The 21,886-nt window shown below is 42.2% G+C and overlaps 1 protein-coding gene across 1 annotated transcript in view; it reads left to right on the forward strand.

Annotated features, from left to right (window-relative positions):
- The first annotated feature begins 956 nt into the window (after positions 1–956).
- Positions 957–21,886, forward strand: part of LOC117317311 (myosin-IIIb-like) — a 143,231-nt gene continuing 122,301 nt past the window's right edge. The window contains 2 exon segments of the mRNA XM_033872100.1: positions 957–1,027; positions 2,111–2,206. The gene's annotated coding sequence lies outside the window, so the exon portion shown is untranslated.

Consider the following 21,886-nt stretch of genomic DNA (forward strand, 5'->3'; position numbering starts at 1 on the left):
CGAACTCGCAACCCAGAGGTGGAGGGCTAGTGATAAAGTGTCGGGACACCTTAACCACTCGGCCACCGCGGCCCCATTAGTTTATATAACTTTGGCGATTCTCTAGCTGTCAACTAACCCGCGGAGTCACGTAAAAAGAATATTCTATTGCTACCAGAAACATAAAAAAAAAAAAAAAAAAAATAAATAAATAAAAAATAACAATAATTAATAATAAGTCAGTTTAATACCAAATGTAATATTCTCCATCTTGTACTGCTGCAGCATCACGTGTACAAATAATCATCAAAATGTTTGTATGGTTACTGTTTTTTTTAATGTGCGCGCGACAGTTGTGTACATTATACTCACACAATCATTTTACGTAAAATGGCTTCTCAGCTTTGCGCTATTTTAGTTTACAATGCACTAGCATCTACGACACGGGACAAGGAAGAAAACAAGAATTGTTCATTATTCATTTTGTGATGTACCTAAAATAACGAGATACATGCTGGAATAGATAAATAGATAACAATAAAAATATTTTGACAATAGAAAACCTTTAATATTCTTTATTATTTTAATTGAAATAGAAGGCCGGTTCGCCACACCTGGGTACGTGTTCGCCTGTTTTTGCGGGTAGGACTTCGCCAAAATTTGGGTACGGGTGTGTGGTACGACTTTGCTATCGAACAAGTGCCTCGGCCGGGCCCTGTGAGTATAGTATAAGTGCTGAATAAGCCATGTGTGTGATCGTGAACCCGATATTGTACTACATAATAAAATGTATATATGTCAATTTGTACACTTCCAACTTGGATCAACTATATTAAGCTTTGTGCACGGTATTTAATTAAATTAACAAAAATTAACCGTAAACAGCCATCTGTTCTCTGGGAGTTGTTCCCCTTGGGTCTCACCTGGGACGTTTTAACTTGTTTACACACCAGATGTCGCCTTGATTGGGACATCCTGAAAGTGTTGACAGGTGAGGGCAGTTCAGGTAAATGTTCCCGTTATCGACTGAACGGACGGGGGACATCAGGTAAGCATGAGGTGTCAATCAACTGGTCTTACACAAGGTACACCACGTGGCTGGTCAGTTGTGATGTGCAAGAAATTTTCGTCTGTCATCCTTCACTATATATCCTGTAACATTACCGATATACGTAAAACTTCATAAACTGGTTTCTGTGATAATTGGCGTGTTTCTATTTTTGTAGAACAATGACATTTGTGTGAAAAATCTCTCAAACACCTCAGATGAAAGTATATATGATATAGTATATGTCTGTCAAGCTGACAAGTATATATCACTATAGCTGTTCTAATTAAAATGGATTAAAAAAGAAGAAAGAAAAATAGTCACAACTTTATCTGTCCAGCATATACATGTGATGATATTTAAACCTAACCATGAATGATAAGTCATTTAGAATTCTGTTGTGATGATTTTTTATGATGAAAATCTATGGTAAATTTAGCCTTATTTTCTATATTGAAATATATTTTCCCCTTTACCCGTACATTAAGGCCAAAGAGAACAGTGCACCTGTTTAATTCAGCTAACACTACCACAGACCCTGTACTATTTTGCCTACCCAGAAGTTATATTGCTATTTTCAATGAGTTAAGACTCTCTGTCAATATAAAAAAAAAACCAGACTTATGGATCTTAATTGAAACCTACCTTTTTTTTCCCAGCAGTTATTTTCCAGCCTTAATTCTATAGAAACAGCTTTATTGTGTTAAATCATCCTTTGTTTATGCTTTGAGAAGTCATTTTTTTTTCTTTTTCTCAAAAATTGAAAATGATTTAAGAAGTCTTAATCCATTGTTTTGGTCTTGATTCAGTGAAATTTATTTTGAACAATTATTGATAACCATTGATCCAAATTTTGGAGGGGAAAAAAATGAAAAAAGGCAATATATCCAGAATTTGAGTTTTATGATGCTATAGAAAATATATTTCATAATTTGAAGATTTATCAGATTTGACCAATGTAATCAGAAATTTTGAGTTACCTTTGGGGTCTTAAATATAGATCAAGCTGGTCATTAGACAAACTATGTGGTGTATTTATTCCAGCATGTCAGTTAATTCAACTTATAATTTTATTGTTTCCAGAGAATTAATTGTGCATCTATTGTAATGGGGGAGAAATCAGATGTAAGGCGCTCCAGCATCTGAATCACCTGTGTACATTCCAGTAGCATCTGACAGGTAAGAAAAGACACACCTGTGTACCTGCCAACCTATTCAAGATAAATTCTCTTTGTTTTTTCCCCTGTTATCATCAATTTTAGAATTCCGGAATTCTTAATGCGGTAAAATCTGTTTATAAAGTTTTCATTGGGACTCAATAATTAAAATGTTATATCGGACCGGAAAATGTTATAAGCATGAATCCTTACAAAATGTGACCTGTTGTTATCAACAGAAAATACTTACATACGTTGGTAACATGGTAATGTATTCTATCAACAAACTTAATCACTCTACAAATTCACTGGCAATTTGGAAGGTTCAGGTGATTATCTGTTAGAGGGTCACAATGTCCGTTAGGACAAAGTTTCTGACCAAGTTACCTTGTATCTATGTTAGAGTTACTTCCCTTAATACATATAATGCATTACATGTTACACCTGCTCTTTCTTTGTTAGGTTTAACGTGTAAATCATGCTATTCTATACAATATAACCTTATCTTCTGATAGTTATCTCCCTTGAAAATATGTACTTACAGTGGAACTTCGTTAACTCGAACTCGGATAACTCGAATACCCCGCTTAACTCGAAGTACCTCGCCGGTCCCGGCCGAATTCTCTCTTTATCTTAGTAAAAAAAACTCGGAAAATTCGAATTCGGATAACTCGAAAAACTTGGATAATACGAAGTAAAAATTTGGTCTCAACAATAAAAATCCTACTTGAAATGTTCGAATAACTCGAAGTATAATTTTCGTCGATCGGTGGCAAACGCCGACATTTTTTAAGAGCTAATTTCCGTTTGTAATACTGAACATATCGGCACTACTAACCTACATGCTATTATAAGTGTTTCATAAATTCATAAAAGAAATTGTCGGTTGAATCTTATAACAACAAGTCTTGGTGATAAAAAGTACTGCTTTACTTACATCAGGTAATTTCCCAATGCGGTCGCCGATATCAGTACACACGATAGTCAACAACTCATCTACCCGTTCGCTCAAGCGGAACTAATCTCTGACACACCGGTAGATCTACCCGGCTGATGTTTTTACAGGTGTAGAAATGACACAGTCACCGGCGCCTATTAAATCTTTAAACTGCTGAAACAATAGCGTAATTACTGCCGAGGTGTTCAGAGTACAACTGTGCTGTCTATTAAATCGGATAAAACGCCAACTCAGTTACAGTAACATTTTATACGCACATGCGCAGCCCAACTTCCGGTGCTAATACACATGGAAATGGCGTGGCTATCAATAAAAAGTAAGTAGGCCGATCAAACAGTATTTTATATATGTCCAATAAAAGGTAATGGTTCTGTTACGTTTTGTATGCATTCTGTGTTAAACTTAAACGGTTATTTGTTTTGACATTAATAACTTGTTATTTTGTCGAATTCCGTTTTATCGTTTACATTTTGCAAACATGACTTGCACATCAGATCGTTATTGAAGTGACTAAGTGAAAGAAACTTTATCGTGAATGTATATCGGCAAAACTACACCAAATTACAAGTGACATAACGAAACATTACATATATATTTACATGTATTGACCAGTCTTCACACTAAACTGATGAGCGACAGAGCGAAGTTATAATGATTATATAATGTTGACAAATATTGACCAAACTTTTCACCAAAAACGATAACTCGCTTAATTCGAACACTCGGATAACTCGAAGTTTTTTCGTGGTCCCGTCGACTTCGAGTTAACGAAGTTCCACTGTATTTACATGTTATAAAATATATAGAAAACATCTTTGTGTTAAAGATCCAATATATTCAACTCTCACTGAAAAATTGAAGAGAAAATAATATATTTATGTAGATATATGAATTATGATTTATATCAACATAATGGCGGTATATTCAAGCTGATATACCTTGTGTTAGTATTGATATAACATAATAGTTAAATTGCAGAACCAGAGTCAGAAAATCCTTCACACATTTCCGTGAGAGCTCAGAATTCTAAATATAAGTGTCGCTTACAAATCTGGCAACCGTACATGCATGCAGGTTTATGATGCGACCAAAACTAAGCTGTAAGCCACAAGCTAGCTGTACAGTCTTACGATTAAATACATGAAGCATGTATGCTGAACTACATCAATGTATAAGCTTTTTCTGTCATAGAACAGACTTTTAAACTCTACTACATAGTGTGTTATGGTAATACTTGACATCCACTTATTTATCCAAAAATGTTTTCTCCATTTGTGTGTGAGATTTCAACATCAGTTTTGCATTTAACATCTTCCACCTCTTTGCGTCGTCCCCGATCCTAATTCTGGACTGTCCACATGTTGTTTCCAGTTCTGTTCTTTTTATTTCCTCTTCTATTCACTTTGTACTTCCAAGATGAATTTTCTGCCTTGTGTTCCCTGCTATTTTTGTTTTGTATTTTATTTTCCGGTGCAGCCTTCGGAACTTCGTATAGATACCAGTTTGTTTTAAGGTCATCTGACCCAAAGGGTCACCGTCAGGATGACCTATATAGTCATCATGCTTTGTTCATCGCTGTGCGCTGTGTGTGAACTTTGCACATTTCAAACTTCTTCTCAAGTTCCGCTGGTGGGATTCGTGAAAACTTTGACATGGCAGCCATGTTGGTCATTTTGTAACATGATTTGCAAACTTGGTTTTCCGTAACAACACGTATTTCAAACTTCTCAAATTCCACCTGTGGGATTCAGCTGTAACTTACCCGAAATGATCTTGAGATGGTCCTGACCAAGTGTTGTTATTTTTTCTGGTCAGTCCAAAATCCAAGATGGCCACCATGGCAGCCATCTTGAAAAACACATTTCAAACTTTTTCTCCAGTTCCACTGGTGCCATTGAGCTGGAAATTAGTGAGGATGTTAAAGAAGGGCAGCCATTTTGTAACATGATATAACAAGTGTTTTTTTTTAACGTCCGGATGTACAGTCGTGGTAGGAAAATTTTGTTAGTGACACTTATGTTTCCGGCTAACAACTTCCGGTTTCTGTCATACAAATGATATACATCCGCAGCCTAAATAGTTCCAAATTCGATAGCAATTATTGACACGATATAACTGATGTAAACCATGTTCACTGCAATTATATAAAATGAAATATGAATGTTCTAGACTATTTTAGAGTATAAATTTAAACATTTTCCTCGTCGGTATATGCAATTTTGTTGGCGTAGGAGTACGTAGCTCTGTCTCGATCCTGCCTTGAAAACGAAAGTAAAAAAATCAGTTTGATCGTCGTGGAAATTTACATGCATTCACAGAGAAACTATCTACATGTCTTAGACTCATATGTTCATCCTGAGTTCATATGCAGGAACATTTCATATAAGCCTAAAACCAACCTTATTTACGTAGTCAAATGCACCCGAGCATTCCACGAGATAACTTCAGCTGTCACGTGACTCATCACAAATCGGCCAAAATGGCGGTTATGTCTAATGTAACTAAACCAACGACCGTTCGCAGTTTCATATTCATTTGTATGTCGCTAGAATAGGCAAGAAATATCACCAGGAGTTGAAGGCAAATTGTAACAAACTACATTGCCGTTTTTCGTGAGGATTTTATTAAATAAGGTTATTATTTGTTTATTTGAAAAGAATCTAATGATTATGATCCGTGACTGATGTACTGGCGTCGATGTCAAAGCTAGATATGTCTCGTCGGATAACGTGACCGCTATTTTCTATTGGAGTTAAAATATGTTACTAAGGGTCATAAAGTAGATGTTTGCTAGGCCTAATTAACATCTTATAGTATAAATAAAATAAAAAAAACTTAGGCTGTGTACATCTTGGATTTTATCTTTGGTTGTACAACATGTTCTGTTAATAGACCAATTTGTCGTTCAGTTGATTTTTTTCAAAGTTTACAAGCAGCTTTACTGATTCAGGAGTATATCAATAATCTTCCACAAGCATAAAAGAAATAAGGAAAGAACTATACTCAGCTATTGGAAAGTTGTCAGCAGATAAATATGTTATACACGTTTTCTTGAATATATATAGAATAGGAATACCAGGGCCAGATGAAGACATTTCATCTGATACTAATATGACCTCAGACCCTGACGTTTCTCAGGGCCTTTGAAATCCAAGATGGCCACCAAGGCAAACAGTGCCACAATACTTGCTACTGAGTATGCAAACTTCAATAGTACAAGGGTCTTTAGGGTCAGATGGCCGTTACCGCCCATGGGCCTCTTGTTTCATTTAATTTCCATTTATATTAAATATCACTCAACTTAATTATGTTTTAGTGGTATTTTTGCATAATTATTACCTGGGATTTTCCCCTCAGAAACTGAATCACAAAAGAATTATTTCCCTTAAGAATATTACTTTATATGTTTTAAGATATAAATATGATTTGTGTTAGAGTTATCTCCCTTAAGGGTATATAGTGTCTTATATGTAATAAGATATAAATGTAATTTGTATAAGAGCTATCTCCCCTAACATCATGCACTCTATAATGTGCACTAATATGAAGTTATTTTATTTGTTAAGGTTTTTTGAAGATTTACACAAAGTTTTCAAACATGAAAAGGAATTTTTGGTATGGAAATCATCAAACAGACTGTAATTTGGCTTTTCATGAATTAATTTTAGAATTATTGTGTTTTTCCTTCTGTATCTATGGTTTGTACATCATATAGTTATTCATCTCATTTTTTCCCTCCGATGGTTGTCATGGTCACCAAAACCAGAGGTCTTTGTTTGATTGGTACATTTTTATCTGTTATTATGTGTAACTTTAATTTCCTCCTGATCTCAATTGTAGTAAAATAAATTTGTTTCCATATTTTACAATGTAGCAATCTCTACCAACCATGAAGTTCCCAGTCGGTTTAGGATGGAAGTGTAATGATATATTCAAGTGATTATACAAAGTTCATATAATTACTGTTGATTATGTATAACACAGGAAAGTATATAGGGATGGAGAGGGCTGTAGCAACATTAAACAGCAACGTTTACAGTCTGTAATGGAGTGAAACATCTTATGTCATATTTACAATGGGCCTGTGTTGTTTGCAGGGCTTTTTCGGAGGGCTTTTTGGGGCTGTTAATGGGCCCCATTCCCAAATGGAATTATTTCATTTTAAAGCCGATTTCCCACAATTTTCAGTTTACTCCTGAAAAAATCTTTCCTAATTAATTCACCAATTTTCTTCCCGAAATGAGACAGAAAGGGCCCATCCCGAATCAGTGAAAAAAAGCCCTGGTTTGGCAATGTCTGTCGTAACATGCTCCCTTAAGGAGTGGTAAACTGTTTTATTTGACGTTGAACAACCTTACAGATGTTTGAAGTGCTGGATCCATTGAAGTGTTATCTGTGTATTGACAAAAGTATTGTTGTGAACAGGTTTACAGTCCAATAACTCTAGACTTAATAATAAGAAATCAATGACGATCAAAGCCCTACGCTTTGTTATCATGTCACACAAATTACACACAGATGATGGGCTCCATCTGGTAAACACTGACCACCAGGTAAAACTAGTCCATAAGTCAGTTTTAAGAAACATGTCTTTACGTATTATTAATTCCCTAACAGTGAAATGGGACTATAGTTTTCTTCTCTGTCCACTTCTTCTCAATAACCAACAGTCCCAGAGACCTAATATTTGGCCTGTAGCATGCTGGGGTGAAGGGCTCTCAAGTTTGTTCAAATGAAAGACCTTGACCTTCATTCAAGGTCACAGGGGTCAAAAAGGCTAAAATCTTTAAAAGACTTCTTCTCAATAACCAAGAGTCCCAGGGAGTTGATATTGGGTCTGTAAAATGCTGGGTTAAAGGGCTACTAAGTTTGTTCAAATGAATGACCTTGACCTTCATTCAAGGTCACAGGAGTCAAAAAGGCTAAAATCTTGAAACGACTTCTTCTCAATAACCAAGAGTCCCATGGAGTTAATATTGGGTCTGTAGCATGCTTGGGTGAAGGGCTACCAAGTTTTTTTCAAATGAATGACCCTGACTCACATTCAAGGTCACATCGATCAAGTGTGCTTAAATCTTTAAATGACTTTTAGTGAAAAGCCAAAGTGCAGAGAGACATTATATTGGTCCTGTAGCATGCTTTCAAATAACTGCAGGATCCATATATGAAAAGATCACTGCATTGCAGGTGAGCGATTTGGGCCCATTGGGCCCTTGTTTGAAAATCCTTGTCATAGTGCTCTTATATAAGTGCCTTAATTCTTTTGAGTGATTTGAGTTGGTTGAATATCTGTGTCAGACCAGTAAACCAGATGTCCTGGGTTGGTTGTGTGTCAGACCAGTAAACCAGAGGTCCTGGGTTGGTTGTGTGTCAGACCAGTAAACCAGAGGTCCTGGGTTGGTTGTGTGTCAGACCAGTAAACCAGAGGTCCTTGGTTGGTTGTGTGTCAGACCAGTAAACCAGATGTCCTGGGTTGGTTGTGTGTCAGACCAGTAAACCAGAGGTCCTGGGTTGGTTATGTGTGTCAGACCAGTAAACCAGAGGTCCTGGGTTGGTTGTTTGTTAGACCAGTAAACCAGAAGTCCTGGGTTGGTTATGTGTGTCAGACCAGTAAACCAGAGGTCCTGGGTTGGTTGTGTGTCAGACCAGTAAACCAGACGTCCTGGGTTGGTTATGTGTGTCAGACCAGTAAACCAGAGGTCCTGGGTTGGTTGTGTGTCAGACCAGTAAACCAGACGTCCTGGGTTGGTTGTGTGTCAGACCAGTAAACCAGACGTCCTGGGTTGGTTGTGTGTCAGACCAGTAAACCAGAGGTCCTGGGTTGGTTGTGTATCAGACCAGTAAACCAGAGGTCCTGGGTTGGTTATGTGTGTCAGACCAGTAAACCAGAGGTCCTGGGTTGGTTGTGTGTCAGACCAGTAAACCAGACGTCCTGGGTTGGTTGTGTGTCAGACCAGTAAACCAGAGATCCTGGGTTGGTTGTGTATCAGACCAGTAAACCAGACGTCCTGGGTTGGTTGTGTATCAGACCAGTAAACCAGAGGTCCTGGGTTGGTTGTGTGTGTCAGACCAGTAAACCAGAGGTCCCGGGTTGGTTGTGTGTCAGACCAGTAAACCAGAGGTCCCGGGTTGGTTGTGTGTGTCAGACCAGTAAACCAGACGTCCTGGGTTGGTTGTGTGTGTCAGACCAGTAAACCAGAGGTCCTGGATTGGTTGTGTGTGTCAGACCAGTAAACCAGACGTCCTGGGTTGGTTGTGTGTCAGACCAGTAAACCAGACGTCCTGGGTTGGTTGTGTGTCAGACCAGTAAACCAGAGGTCCTGGGTTAGTTGTGTGTGTCAGACCAGTAAACCAGAGGTCCCGGGTCGGTTGTTTGTGTCAGACCAGTAAACCAGAGGTCCCGGGTTGGTTGTGTGTGTCAGACCAGTAAACCAGACGTCCTGGGTTGGTTGTGTGTGTCAGACCAGTAAACCAGACGTCCTGGGTTGGTTGTGTGTCAGACCAGTAAACCAGACGTCCTGGGTTGGTTGTATGTGTCAGACCAGTAAACCAGAGGTCCTGGGTTGGTTGTGTGTCAGACCAGTAAACCAGAGGTCCTGGGTTGGTTGTGTGTCAGACCAGTAAACCAGAGGTCCTGGGTTGGTTGTGTGTGTCAGACCAGTAAACCAGAGGTCCTGGGTTGGTTGTGTGTCAGACCAGTAAACCAGAGATCCTGGGTTGGTTGTGTGTCAGACCAGTAAACCAGACGTCCTGGGTTGGTTGTGTGTGTCAGACCAGTAAACCAGAGGTCCTGGGTTGGTTGTGTGTCAGACCAGTAAACCAGAGATCCTGGGTTGGTTGTGTGTCAGACCAGTAAACCAGACGTCCTGGGCTGGTTGTGTGTGTCAGACCAGTAAACCAGACGTCCTGGGTTGGTTGTGTGTCAGACCAGTAAACCAGACGTCCTGGGTTGGTTGTGTGTGTCAGACCAGTAAACCAGAGGTCGTGGGTTGGTTGTGTGTATCAGACCAGTAAACCAGAGGTCGTGGGTTGGTTGTGTGTCAGACCAGTAAACCAGACGTCCTGGGTTGGTTGTGTGTGTCAGACCAGTAAACCAGAGGTCCCTGGTTGGTTGTGTGTCAGACCAGTAAACAAGACGTCCTGGGTTGGTTGTGTGTGTCAGACCAGCAAACCAGAGGTCGTGGGTTGGTTGTGTGTGTCAGACCAGTAAACCAGATGTCCTGGGTTGGTTGTGTGTCAGACCAGTAAACCAGAGGTCCTGGGTTGGTTGTGTGTGTCAGACCAGTAAACCAGACGTCCTGGGTTGGTTGTGTGTGTCAGACCAGTAAACCAGAGGTCCTGGGTTAGTTGTGTGTGTCAGACCAGTAAACCAGATGTCCTGGGTTGGTTGTGTGTCAGACCAGTAAACCAGAGGTCCTAGGTTGGTTGTGTGTCAGACCAGTAAACCAGACGTCCTGGGTTGGTTGTGTGTCAGACCAGTAAACCAGAGGTCCTGGGTTGGTTGTGTGTGTCAGACCAGTAAACCAGATGTCCTGGGTTGGTTGTGTGTGTCAGACCAGTAAACCAGAGGTCCTGGGTTGGTTGTGTGTGTCAGACCAGTAAACCAGACGTCCTGGGTTGGTTGTGTGTCAGACCAGTAAACCAGAGGTCCTGGGTTGGTTGTGTGTCAGACCAGTAAACCAGAGGTCCTGGGTTGGTTGTGTGTGTCAGACCAGTAAACCAGACGTCCTGGGTTGGCTGTGTGTCAGACCAGTAAACCAGACGTCCTGGGTTGGTTGTGTATCAGACCAGTAAACCAGAGGTCCTGGGTTGGTTGTGTGTCAGACCAGTAAACCAGAGGTCGTGGGTTGGTTGTGTGTGTCAGACCAGTAAACCAGACATCCTGGGTTGGTTGTATGTGTCAGACCAGTAAACCAGAGGTCCTGGGTTGGTTGTGTGTCAGACCAGTAAACCAGACATCCTGGGTTGGTTGTGTGTGTCAGACAAGTAAACCAGACGTCCTGGGTTGGTTGTGTGTCAGACCAGTAAACCAGACGTCCTGGGTTGGTTGTGTGTGTCAGACCAGTAAACCAGAGGTCCTGGGTTGGTTGTGTGTGTCAGACCAGTAAACCAGAGGTCCTGGGTTGGTTGTGTGTGTCAGACCAGTAAACCAGAGGTCCTGGGTTGGTTGTGTGTGTCAGACCAGTAAACCAGACGTCCTGGGTTGGTTGTATGTGTCAGACCAGTAAACCAGAGGTCCTGGGTTGGTTGTGTGTCAGACCAGTAAACCAGAGGTCCTGGGTTGGTTGTGTGTCAGACCAGTAAACCAGACGTCCTGGGTTGGTTGTGTGTGTCAGACCAGTAAACCAGAGGTCCTGGGTTGGTTGTGTGTCAGACCAGTAAACCAGAGATCCTGGGTTGGTTGTGTGTCAGACCAGTAAACCAGACGTCCTGGGTTGGTTGTGTGTGTCAGACCAGTAAACCAGAGGTCCTGGGTTGGTTGTGTGTCAGACCAGTAAACCAGAGATCCTGGGTTGGTTGTGTGTCAGACCAGTAAACCAGACGTCCTGGGCTGGTTGTGTGTGTCAGACCAGTAAACCAGACGTCCTGGGTTGGTTGTGTGTCAGACCAGTAAACCAGACGTCCTGGGTTGGTTGTGTGTGTCAGACCAGTAAACCAGAGGTCGTGGGTTGGTTGTGTGTCAGACCAGTAAACCAGACGTCCTAGGTTGGTTGTGTGTGTCAGACCAGTAAACCAGAGGTCCCTGGTTGGTTGTGTGTCAGACCAGTAAACAAGACGTCCTGGGTTGGTTGTGTGTGTCAGACCAGCAAACCAGAGGTCGTGGGTTGGTTGTGTGTGTCAGACCAGTAAACCAGATGTCCTGGGTTGGTTGTGTGTCAGACCAGTAAACCAGAGGTCCTGGGTTGGTTGTGTGTGTCAGACCAGTAAACCAGACGTCCTGGGTTGGTTGTGTGTGTCAGACCAGTAAACCAGAGGTCCTGGGTTAGTTGTGTGTGTCAGACCAGTAAACCAGATGTCCTGGGTTGGTTGTGTGTCAGACCAGTAAACCAGAGGTCCTAGGTTGGTTGTGTGTCAGACCAGTAAACCAGACGTCCTGGGTTGGTTGTGTGTCAGACCAGTAAACCAGAGGTCCTGGGTTGGTTGTGTGTGTCAGACCAGTAAACCAGAGGTCCTGGGTTGGTTGTGTGTGTCAGACCAGTAAACCAGAGGTCCTGGGTTGGTTGTGTGTCAGACCAGTAAACCAGACGTCCTGGGTTGGTTGTGTGTCAGACCAGTAAACCAGAGGTCCTGGGTTGGTTGTGTGTCAGACCAGTAAACCAGAGGTCCTGGGTTGGTTGTGTGTGTCAGACCAGTAAACCAGAGGTCCTGGGTTGGTTGTGTGTCAGACCAGTAAACCAGACGTCCTGGGTTGGTTGTGTATCAGACCAGTAAACCAGAGGTCCTGGGTTGGTTGTGTGTCAGACCAGTAAACCAGAGGTCGTGGGTTGGTTGTGTGTGTCAGACCAGTAAACCAGACATCCTGGGTTGGTTGTATGTGTCAGACCAGTAAACCAGAGGTCCTGGGTTGGTTGTGTGTCAGACCAGTAAACCAGACATCCTGGGTTGGTTGTGTGTGTCAGACCAGTAAACCAGACGTCCTGGGTTGGTTGTGTGTCAGACCAGTAAACCAGAGGTCCTGGGTTGGTTGTGTGTGTCAGACCAGTAAACCAGAGGTCCTGGGTTGGTTGTGTGTGTCAGACCAGTAAACCAGAGGTCCTGGGTTGGTTGTGTGTGTCAGACCAGTAAACCAGAGGTCCTGGGTTGGTTGTGTGTGTCAGACCAGTAAACCAGAGGTCCTGGGTTGGTTGTGTGTGTCAGACCAGTAAACCAGACGTCCTGGGTTGCTTGTGTGTGTCAGACCAGTAAACCAGACGTCCTGGGTTAGTTGTGTGTGTCAGACCAGTAAACCAGACGTCCTGGGTTGGTTGTGTGTCAGACCAGTAAACCAGAGGTCCTGGGTTGGTTGTGTGTTTCAGACCAGTTAAAAAAGACGTCCTGGGTTGGTTGTGTGTCAGACCAGTAAACCAGACGTCCTTGGTTGGTTGTGTGTGTCAGACCAGTAAACCAGATGTCCTGTGTTGTTTGTGTGTGTCAGACCAGTAAACCAGAGGTCCTGGGTTGGTTGTGTGTGTCAGACCAGTAAACCAGATGTCCTGTGTTGTTTGTGTGTGTCAGACCAGTAAACCAGAGGTCCTGGGTTGGTTGTGTGTCAGACCAGTAAACCAGAGGTCCTGGGTTGGTTGTGTATCAGACCAGTAAACCAGACGTCCTGGGTTGGTTGTGTGTCAGACCAGTAAACCAGAGGTCCTGGGTTGGTTGTGGGTCAGACCAGTAAACCAGAGGTCCCTGGTTGGTTGTGTATCAGACCAGTAAACCAGAGGTCCTGGGTTGGTTGTGTGTCAGACCAGTAAACCAGAGGTCCTGGGTTGGTTATGTGTCAGACCAGTAAACCAGACGTCCTGGGTTGGTTGTGTGTCAGACCAGTAAACCAGAGGTCCTGGGTTGGTTGTGTGTGTCAGACCAGTAAACCAGACGTCCTGGGTTGGTTATGTGTGTCAGACCAGTGGGTTGGTTGTGTGTCAGACCAGTAAACCAGACGTCCTGGGTTGGTTGTGTGTCAGACCAGTAAACCAGACGTCCTGGGTTGGTTGTGTGTCAGACCAGTAAACCAGAGGTCCTGGGTAGGTTGTGTGTCAGACCAGTAAACCAGAGGTCCTGGGTAGGTTGTGTGTCAGACCAGTAAACCAGAGGTCCTGGGTTGGTTGTGTGTCAGACCAGTAAACCAGACGTCCTGGGTTGGTTGTGTGTCAGACCAGTAAACCAGACGTCCTGGGTTGGTTGTGTGTCAGACCAGTAAACCAGAGGTTATAGTTTGGTTCTATCTGTCAAAATTCCTCTGGTTAAACTTGAACTTTGTGGAAAACGTAGAAAATATGAATAAAAAAATTGAAACAGTATTAATTAAGTAGATGTCTCGCCGATTGCTCAATTTAACTGTTGAGTGACTGTCGACAGGTGATAATTTAAATATGTACATTTGTTTAGTTATGCCTGTCAAGCAGTTTTAACTGTCTATATGGAGAATAACCCCATACAGGAATATACTGTGGAGCTCAAAGTTAGCAAACAGTTTTGTTTGTTTATGCTAACAAGAATATCTAGACTACACCTGATTTAGAAGTAAAGCCGTAAGCACTGTTAGCTTCATCAGACAAAATCTTCAAGTTAAAACAATATATTCATAGAAGTATGATTTTTATTTTTGTATTAACTAGTAATGAAATGTAAAAAGCCAGACCAGGTATGATTTCTTTTTCAGTTTTAATAGTTTATTATAATGATAGCAATGAATCAAATTTTAGTGACACCTTCAGTTAAGCTATATGTGTTGATAGCTGTTTCACCATTCCTTCTTTGTATAATTCAGCTTGTCGTATGATAGGCTCTTACAAAATCAACTCTGACCCTGTAGTTCCTATTATAGAACCTCAGTTTTGGAAATATGAAGTATTTAATACAATCACAGCAGCCAAGTTGAGTTTTAAAGTTGGTACATCGGTTGGCTACAATCTGCCACAGTGGAACAGGTCATCTGAAGGGATCTGATTAATATATAAGGTCAGTAAGATTCTGTCGGAGTGGAACAGATCATCTGAAGGGGTCTAAGGTCAGTAAGATTCTGTCAGACTGGAACAGGTTTTATGAAGGGGTCTAAGGTCAGTAAGATTCTGTCACAGTGGAACAGGTCATCTGAAGGGGTCTAAGGTCAGTAAGATTCTGTCAGAGTGGAACAGGTCCTCTGAAAGGATCTAAGGTCAGTAAGATTCTGTCGGAGTGGAACAGGTCATCTGAAGGGGTCTAAGGTCGGTAAGATTCTGTCAGAGTGGAACAGGTCCTCTGAAAGGGATCTAAGGTCAGTAAGATTCTGTCGGAGTGGAACAGGTCATCTGAAGGGGTCTAAGGTCAGTAAAATTCTTTCAGAGTGGAACAGGTCATCTGAAGGGGTCTAAGGTCAGTAAGATTCTGTCAGAGTGGAACAGGTCCTCTGAAAGGATCTAAGGTCAGTAAAATTCTTTCAGAGTGGAACAGGTCATCTGAAGGGGTCTAAGGTCAGTAAGATTCTGTCAGACTGGAACAGGTTTTCTGAAGGGGTCTAAGGTCAGTAAGATTCTGTCAGAGTGGAACAGGTCATCTGAAGGGGTCTAAGGTCAGTAAGATTCTGTCAGACTGGAACAGGTCATCTGAAGGGGTCTAAGGTCAGTAAGATTCTGTCAGAGTGTAACAGGTCATCTGAAGGGGTCTAAGGTCAGTTAGATTCTGTCAGAGTGTAACAGGTCATCTGAAGGGGTCTAAGGTCAGTAAGATTCTGTCAGAGTGTAACAGGTCATCTGAAGGGGTCTAAGGTCAGTAAGATTCTGTCGGAGTGGAACAGGTCATCTGAAGGGGTCTAAGGTCAGTAAGATTCTGTCAGAGTGGAACAGGTCATCTGAAGGGGTCTAAGGTCAGTAAGATTCTGTCAGAGTGGAACAGGTCCTCTGAAGGGGTCTAAGGTCAGTAAGATTCTGTCGGAGTGGAACAGGTCATCTGAAGGGGTCTAAGGTCAGTAAGATTCTGTCGGAGTGGAACAGGTCCTCTGAAGGGGTCTAAGGTCAGTAAGATTCTGTCGGAGTGGAACAGGTCATCTGAAGGGGTCTAAGGTCAGTAAGATTCTGTCGGAGTGGAACAGGTCATCTGAAGGGGTCTAAGGTCAGTAAGATTCTGTCGGAGTGGAACAGGTCCTCTGAAGGGGTCTAAGGTCGGTAAGATTCTGTCAGACTGGAACAGGTCATCTGAAGGGGTCTAAGGTCAGTAAGATTCTGTCAGACTGGAACAGGTCATCTGAAGGGGTCTAAGGTCAGTAAGATTCTGTCGGAGTAGAACAGGTCATCTGAAGGGGTCTAAGGTCAGTAAGATTCTGTCTGAGTGGAACAGGACATCTGAAGGGGTCTAAGGTCAGTAAGATTCTGTCAGAGTGTAACAGGTCATCTGAAGGGGTCTAAGGTCAGTAAGATTCTGTCAGAGTGGAACAGGTCCTCTGAAGGGGTCTATAAAGGTCAGTAAGATTCTGTCGGAGTGGAACAGGTCCTCTGAAGGGGTCTAAGGTCAGTAAGATTCTGTCAGAGTGGAACAGGTCATCTGAAGGGATCTAAGGTCAGTAAGATTCTGTCAGACTGGAACAGGTTTTATGAAGGGGTCTAAGGTCAGTAAGATTCTGTCGGAGTAGAACAGGTCATCTGAAGGGATCTAAGGTCAGTAAGATTCTGTCAGAGTGGAACAGGTCATCTGAAGGGGTCTAAGGTCAGTAAGATTCTGTCGGAGTGGAACAGGTCATCTGAAGGGGTCTAAAGTCGGTAAGATTCTGTCCAGAGTGGAACAGGTCATCTGAAGGAATCTAAGGTCAGTAAGATTCTGTCGGAGTAGAACAGGTCATCTGAAGGGGTTTAAGGTCAGTAAGATTCTGTCGGAGTGGAACAGGTCCTCTGAAGGGGTCTAAGGTTGGAAAGATTCTATCAGACTGGAACAGGTCATCTGAAGGGGTCTAAGGTCAGTAAGATTCTGTCAGAGTGGAACAGGTCCTCTGAAGGGGTCTAAGGTCAGTAAGATTCTGTCAGAGTGGAACAGGTCATCTGAAGGGGTCTAAGGTCAGTAAGATTCTGTCGGAGTGGAACAGGTCCTCTGAAGGGGTCTAAGGTCAGTAAGATTCTGTCAGACTGGAACAGGTCATCTGAAGGGGTCTAAGGTCAGTAAGATTCTGTCGGAGTGGAACAGGTCATCTGAAGGGGTCTAAGGTCAGTAAGATTCTGTCACAGTGGAACAGGTCATCTGAAGGGGTCTAAGGTCAGTAAGATTCTGTCAGAGTGGAACAGGTCCTCTGAAGGGGTCTAAGGTCAGTAAGATTCTGTCAGAGTGGAACAGGTCATCTGAAGGGGTCTAAGGTCAGTAAGATTCTGTCAGACTGGAACAGGTCATCTGAAGGGGTCTAAGGTCAGTAAGATTCTGTCGGAGTGGAACAGGTCATCTGAAGGGGTCTAAGGTCAGTATGATTCTGTCGGAGTGGAACAGGTCATCTGAAGGGGTCTAAGGTCAGTAAGATTCTGTCAGAGTGGAACAGGTCATCTGAAGGGGTCTAAGGTCAGTAAGATTCTGTCAGACTGGAACAGGTCATCTGAAGGGGTCTAAGGTCAGTAAGATTCTGTCAGAGTGTAACAGGTCATCTGAAGGGGTCTAAGGTCAGTAAGATTCTGTCAGAGTGGAACAGGTCATCTGAAGGGGTCTAAGGTCGGTAAGATTCTGTCAGACTGGAACAGGTCATCTGAAGGGGTCTAAGGTCGGTAAGATTCTGTCAGACTGGAACAGGACATCTGAAGGGGTCTAAGGTCAGTAAGATTCTGTCAGAGTGTAACAGGTCATCTGAAGGGGTCTAAGGTCAGTAAGATTCTGTCAGAGTGGAACAGGTCATCTGAAGGGGTCTAAGGTCAGTATGATTCTGTCGGAGTGGAACAGGTCATCTGAAGGGGTCTAAGGTCAGTAAGATTCTGTCAGAGTGGAACAGGTCATCTGAAGGGGTCTAAGGTCAGTATGATTCTGTCGGAGTGGAACAGGTCATCTGAAGGGATCTAAGGTCAGTAAGATTCTGTCGGAGTGGAACAGGTCATCTGAAGGGGTCTAAGGTCAGTAAGATTCTGTCGGAGTGGAACAGGTTTTATGAAGGGGTCTAAGGTCAGTAAGATTCTGTCGGACTGGAACAGGTCATCTGAAGGGGTCTAAGGTCAGTAAGATTCTGTCAGACTGGAACAGGTCATCTGAAGGGGTCTAAGGTCAGTAAGATTCTGTCAGAGTGGAACAGGTCATCTGAAGGGGTCTAAGGTCGGTAAGATTCTGTCACAGTGGAACAGGTCATCTGAAGGGGTCTAAGGTCGGTAAGATTCTGTCACAGTGGAACAGGTCATCTGAAGGGGTCTAAGGTCAGTTAGATTCTGTCAGAGTGTAACAGGTCATCTGAAGGGGTCTAAGGTCAGTAAGATTCTGTCACAGTGGAACAGGTCATCTGAAGGGGTCTAAGGTCAGTAAGATTCTGTCACAGTGGAACAGGTCATCTGAAGGGGTCTAAGGTCAGTTAGATTCTGTCAGAGTGGAACAGGTCATCTGAAGGGGTCTAAGGTCAGTAAGATTCTGTCAGACTGGAACAGGTCATCTGAAGGGATCTAAGGTCAGTAAGATTCTGTCAGAGTGGAACAGGTCATCTGAAGGGATCTAAGGTCAGTAAGATTCTGTCAGAGTGGAACAGGTCATCTGAAGGAATCTAAGGTCAGTAAGATTCTGTCAGAGTGGAACAGGTCATCTGAAGGGGTCTAAGGTCGGTAAGATTCTGTCGGAGTAGAACAGGTCATCTGAAGGGGTCTAAGGTCAGTAAGATTCTGTCGGAGTAGAACAGGTCATCTGAAGGGGTCTAAGGTCAGTAAGATTCTGTCAGAGTGGAACAGGTCATCTGAAGGGGTCTAAGGTCGGTAAGATTCTGTCAGAGTGGAACAGGTCATCTGAAGGGGTCTAAGGTCAGTAAGATTCTGTCAGACTGGAACAGGTCATCTGAAGGGGTCTAAGGTCGGTAAGATTCTGTCAGAGTGGAACAGGTCATCTGAAGGAGTCTAAGGTCAGTAAGATTCTGTCGGAGTGGAACAGGTCATCTGAAGGGGTCTAAGGTCAGTAAGATTCTGTCAGAGTGGAACAGGTCATCTGAAGGGGTCTAAGGTCAGTAAGATTCTGTCAGAGTGGAACAGGTCCTCTGAAGGGGTCTAAGGTCAGTAAGATTCTGTCGGAGTGGAACAGGTCATCTGAAGGGGTCTAAGGTCAGTAAGATTCTGTCGGAGTGGAACAGGTCCTCTGAAGGGGTCTAAGGTCAGTAAGATTCTGTCAGACTGGAACAGGTCATCTGAAGGGATCTAAGGTCAGTAAGATTCTGTCAGAGTGGAACAGGTCATCTGAAGGGATCTAAGGTCAGTAAGATTCTGTCAGAGTGGAACAGGTCATCTGAAGGAATCTAAGGTCAGTAAGATTCTGTCAGAGTGGAACAGGTCATCTGAAGGGGTCTAAGGTCGGTAAGATTCTGTCGGAGTAGAACAGGTCATCTGAAGGGGTCTAAGGTCAGTAAGATTCTGTCGGAGTAGAACAGGTCATCTGAAGGGGTCTAAGGTCAGTAAGATTCTGTCAGAGTGGAACAGGTCATCTGAAGGGGTCTAAGGTCGGTAAGATTCTGTCAGAGTGGAACAGGTCATCTGAAGGGGTCTAAGGTCAGTAAGATTCTGTCAGACTGGAACAGGTCATCTGAAGGGGTCTAAGGTCGGTAAGATTCTGTCAGAGTGGAACAGGTCATCTGAAGGAGTCTAAGGTCGGTAAGATTCTGTCAGAGTGGAACAGGTCATCTGAAGGGGTCTAAGGTCAGTAAGATTCTGTCGGAGTGGAACAGGTCATCTGAAGGGGTTTAAGGTCAGTAAGATTCTGTCAGAGTGGAACAGGTCATCTGAAGGGGTCTAAGGTCAGTAAGATTCTGTCAGAGTGGAACAGGTCATCTGAAGGGGTCTAAGGTCAGTAAGATTCTGTCAGACTGGAACAGGTCATCTGAAGGGGTCTAAGGTCGGTAAGATTCTGTCGGAGTGGAACAGGTCCTCTGAAGGGATATACCATTATCATGATCGTGTGTAAAATTTAGGTTAATGTCATGTAGATACATCTGTTACATTCCATGATTCTTTATTAGCCCTTCATCTGCTGTATCGTGTGTAGCTAAGTTAATTATCTCCCTTAGTTAATTATCTCCCTTTGTTAATTAACTCCTTTAGTTAATTATCTCCCTTTGTTAATTATCTCCTTTAGTTAATTATCTCCTTTAGTTAATTATCTCCCTTATTCCTAGTTACTATGTAATATGACCAAATTTTAAAGTGATAATTTCTAATTCTGTTTTCTATTTCAAAAGTTTCATATATCAGTATTATCAGCCTTGCATATATATTTACGTGATTTTTATCACTGTTGAATTGTGAAAAAATAACCAATTTTTAAACACAACATGTCCAGATATCATCAGGCAAACTATTGACTGTTCAAAATTTTAAAAATTGACCCTAAAATCAGCTCAGTTTTCAGTCTTGTAAAACTGTGATTGATCGTTGATACAACTGAGAAAAACATAGATTTTTTATCTTTCTACTGAAAAAGTCCATAGATCTTTGATACTTTATATACCCATATCTTTGATACTATATAAACCCATAGATCTTTGATAATATATAAAACCCATAGATCTGTTATACTATATAAACCCATAGATCTTTGATACCCTATAAAACCAATAGATCTTTGATACTATATTTAGCCCATAGAACTTTGATATTATATAAAACCCATAGATATTTGATACTTTATAAACCCATAGATCGTTGATACTATATTAAACCCCATATATCTTTGATACTATATAACACCCATAGATCTTTGATGCTATATAACACCCATAGATCTTTGATGCTATATAACACCCATAGATCTTTGAAACTATATAAAACCCATAAATCTTTAATACTATATAAAACCCAGATCTTTGACACTATATTATGCGCATAGATATTGGATACTATATAAAATCAGGCTAGAGGAATTGTCTGTAATGATATGTGGCTATATTTAGAAAGCAAAAGTACTTTTGACATCCAGCTGAACCCATTGCAAGACTTATACACGTAGAATGTTGCTGAACCTCACAATCCATTTTCATAATACAGTGGCCCCCTCTTATGACACGCCCATGGGACTGGCATCAGATGGTCTTATAATGGGGGTGGTCTTTCTAGAGAGTTAATTTTGTCATCTGAGTGACGTCAGTGAGGTCAATTATCACACAAGTACATGTTACGTTATATACATAGAAAATTTATTATGTTAAGTTAAAATGTGTTTTTCAATGTTCTCCTTTGTTTACTATCAGTAATGTTCTGAATTTGATTTACTTGTTGTATGTATATATCAAACAGCATGATGGTTACTGAGGAAGACAATATTTAAATACAGAAAACAAACTATATACAGTGTATAACAAAGTTAATTGTCTGGGGTCATGTGCTTTTTTATCAGTCTTTTTCATTATCTTTAGGAAGAATTTACTGCTCTTTCAATAAATCCTCCCTTCATGAAAACTGTATTGATTTCAAGTACATCTGGCACAGGTATTGACAGCTGGTATAGGAAATACAAGTTTCTGTGTATTTATTACTGTATATATCCTGTTAAAGTCAACTTAATGTAGTAATAGGAACGAGCTTATAGGGGGGGGGGGGGGGGGGGGGGGGGGCACATTGACTTAATGTAGGGACCAGCTTATAGGGGGAGGGGGGCACATTGACTTAATGTAGGGACCAGCTTATTGGGGGAGGGGGGCACATTGACTAAATGTAGGGACCAGCTTATAGGGGGAGGGGGGCACATTGACTTAATGTAGGGATGACCTTATGGGGGGGTGGGAGGGGGGCACATTGACTTAATGTAGAGACCAGCTTATAGGGGGAGGGGGGCACATTGACTTAATGTAGGGATGACCTTATGGGGGGGCACATTGACTTAATGTAGGGATGAGCATATAGGGGAGAGGGGGGCACATTGACTTAATGTAGA

Source organism: Pecten maximus, chromosome 19 (genome assembly GCF_902652985.1).
Source record: "Pecten maximus chromosome 19, xPecMax1.1, whole genome shotgun sequence".
NCBI lineage: Eukaryota > Metazoa > Mollusca > Bivalvia > Pectinida > Pectinidae > Pecten > Pecten maximus.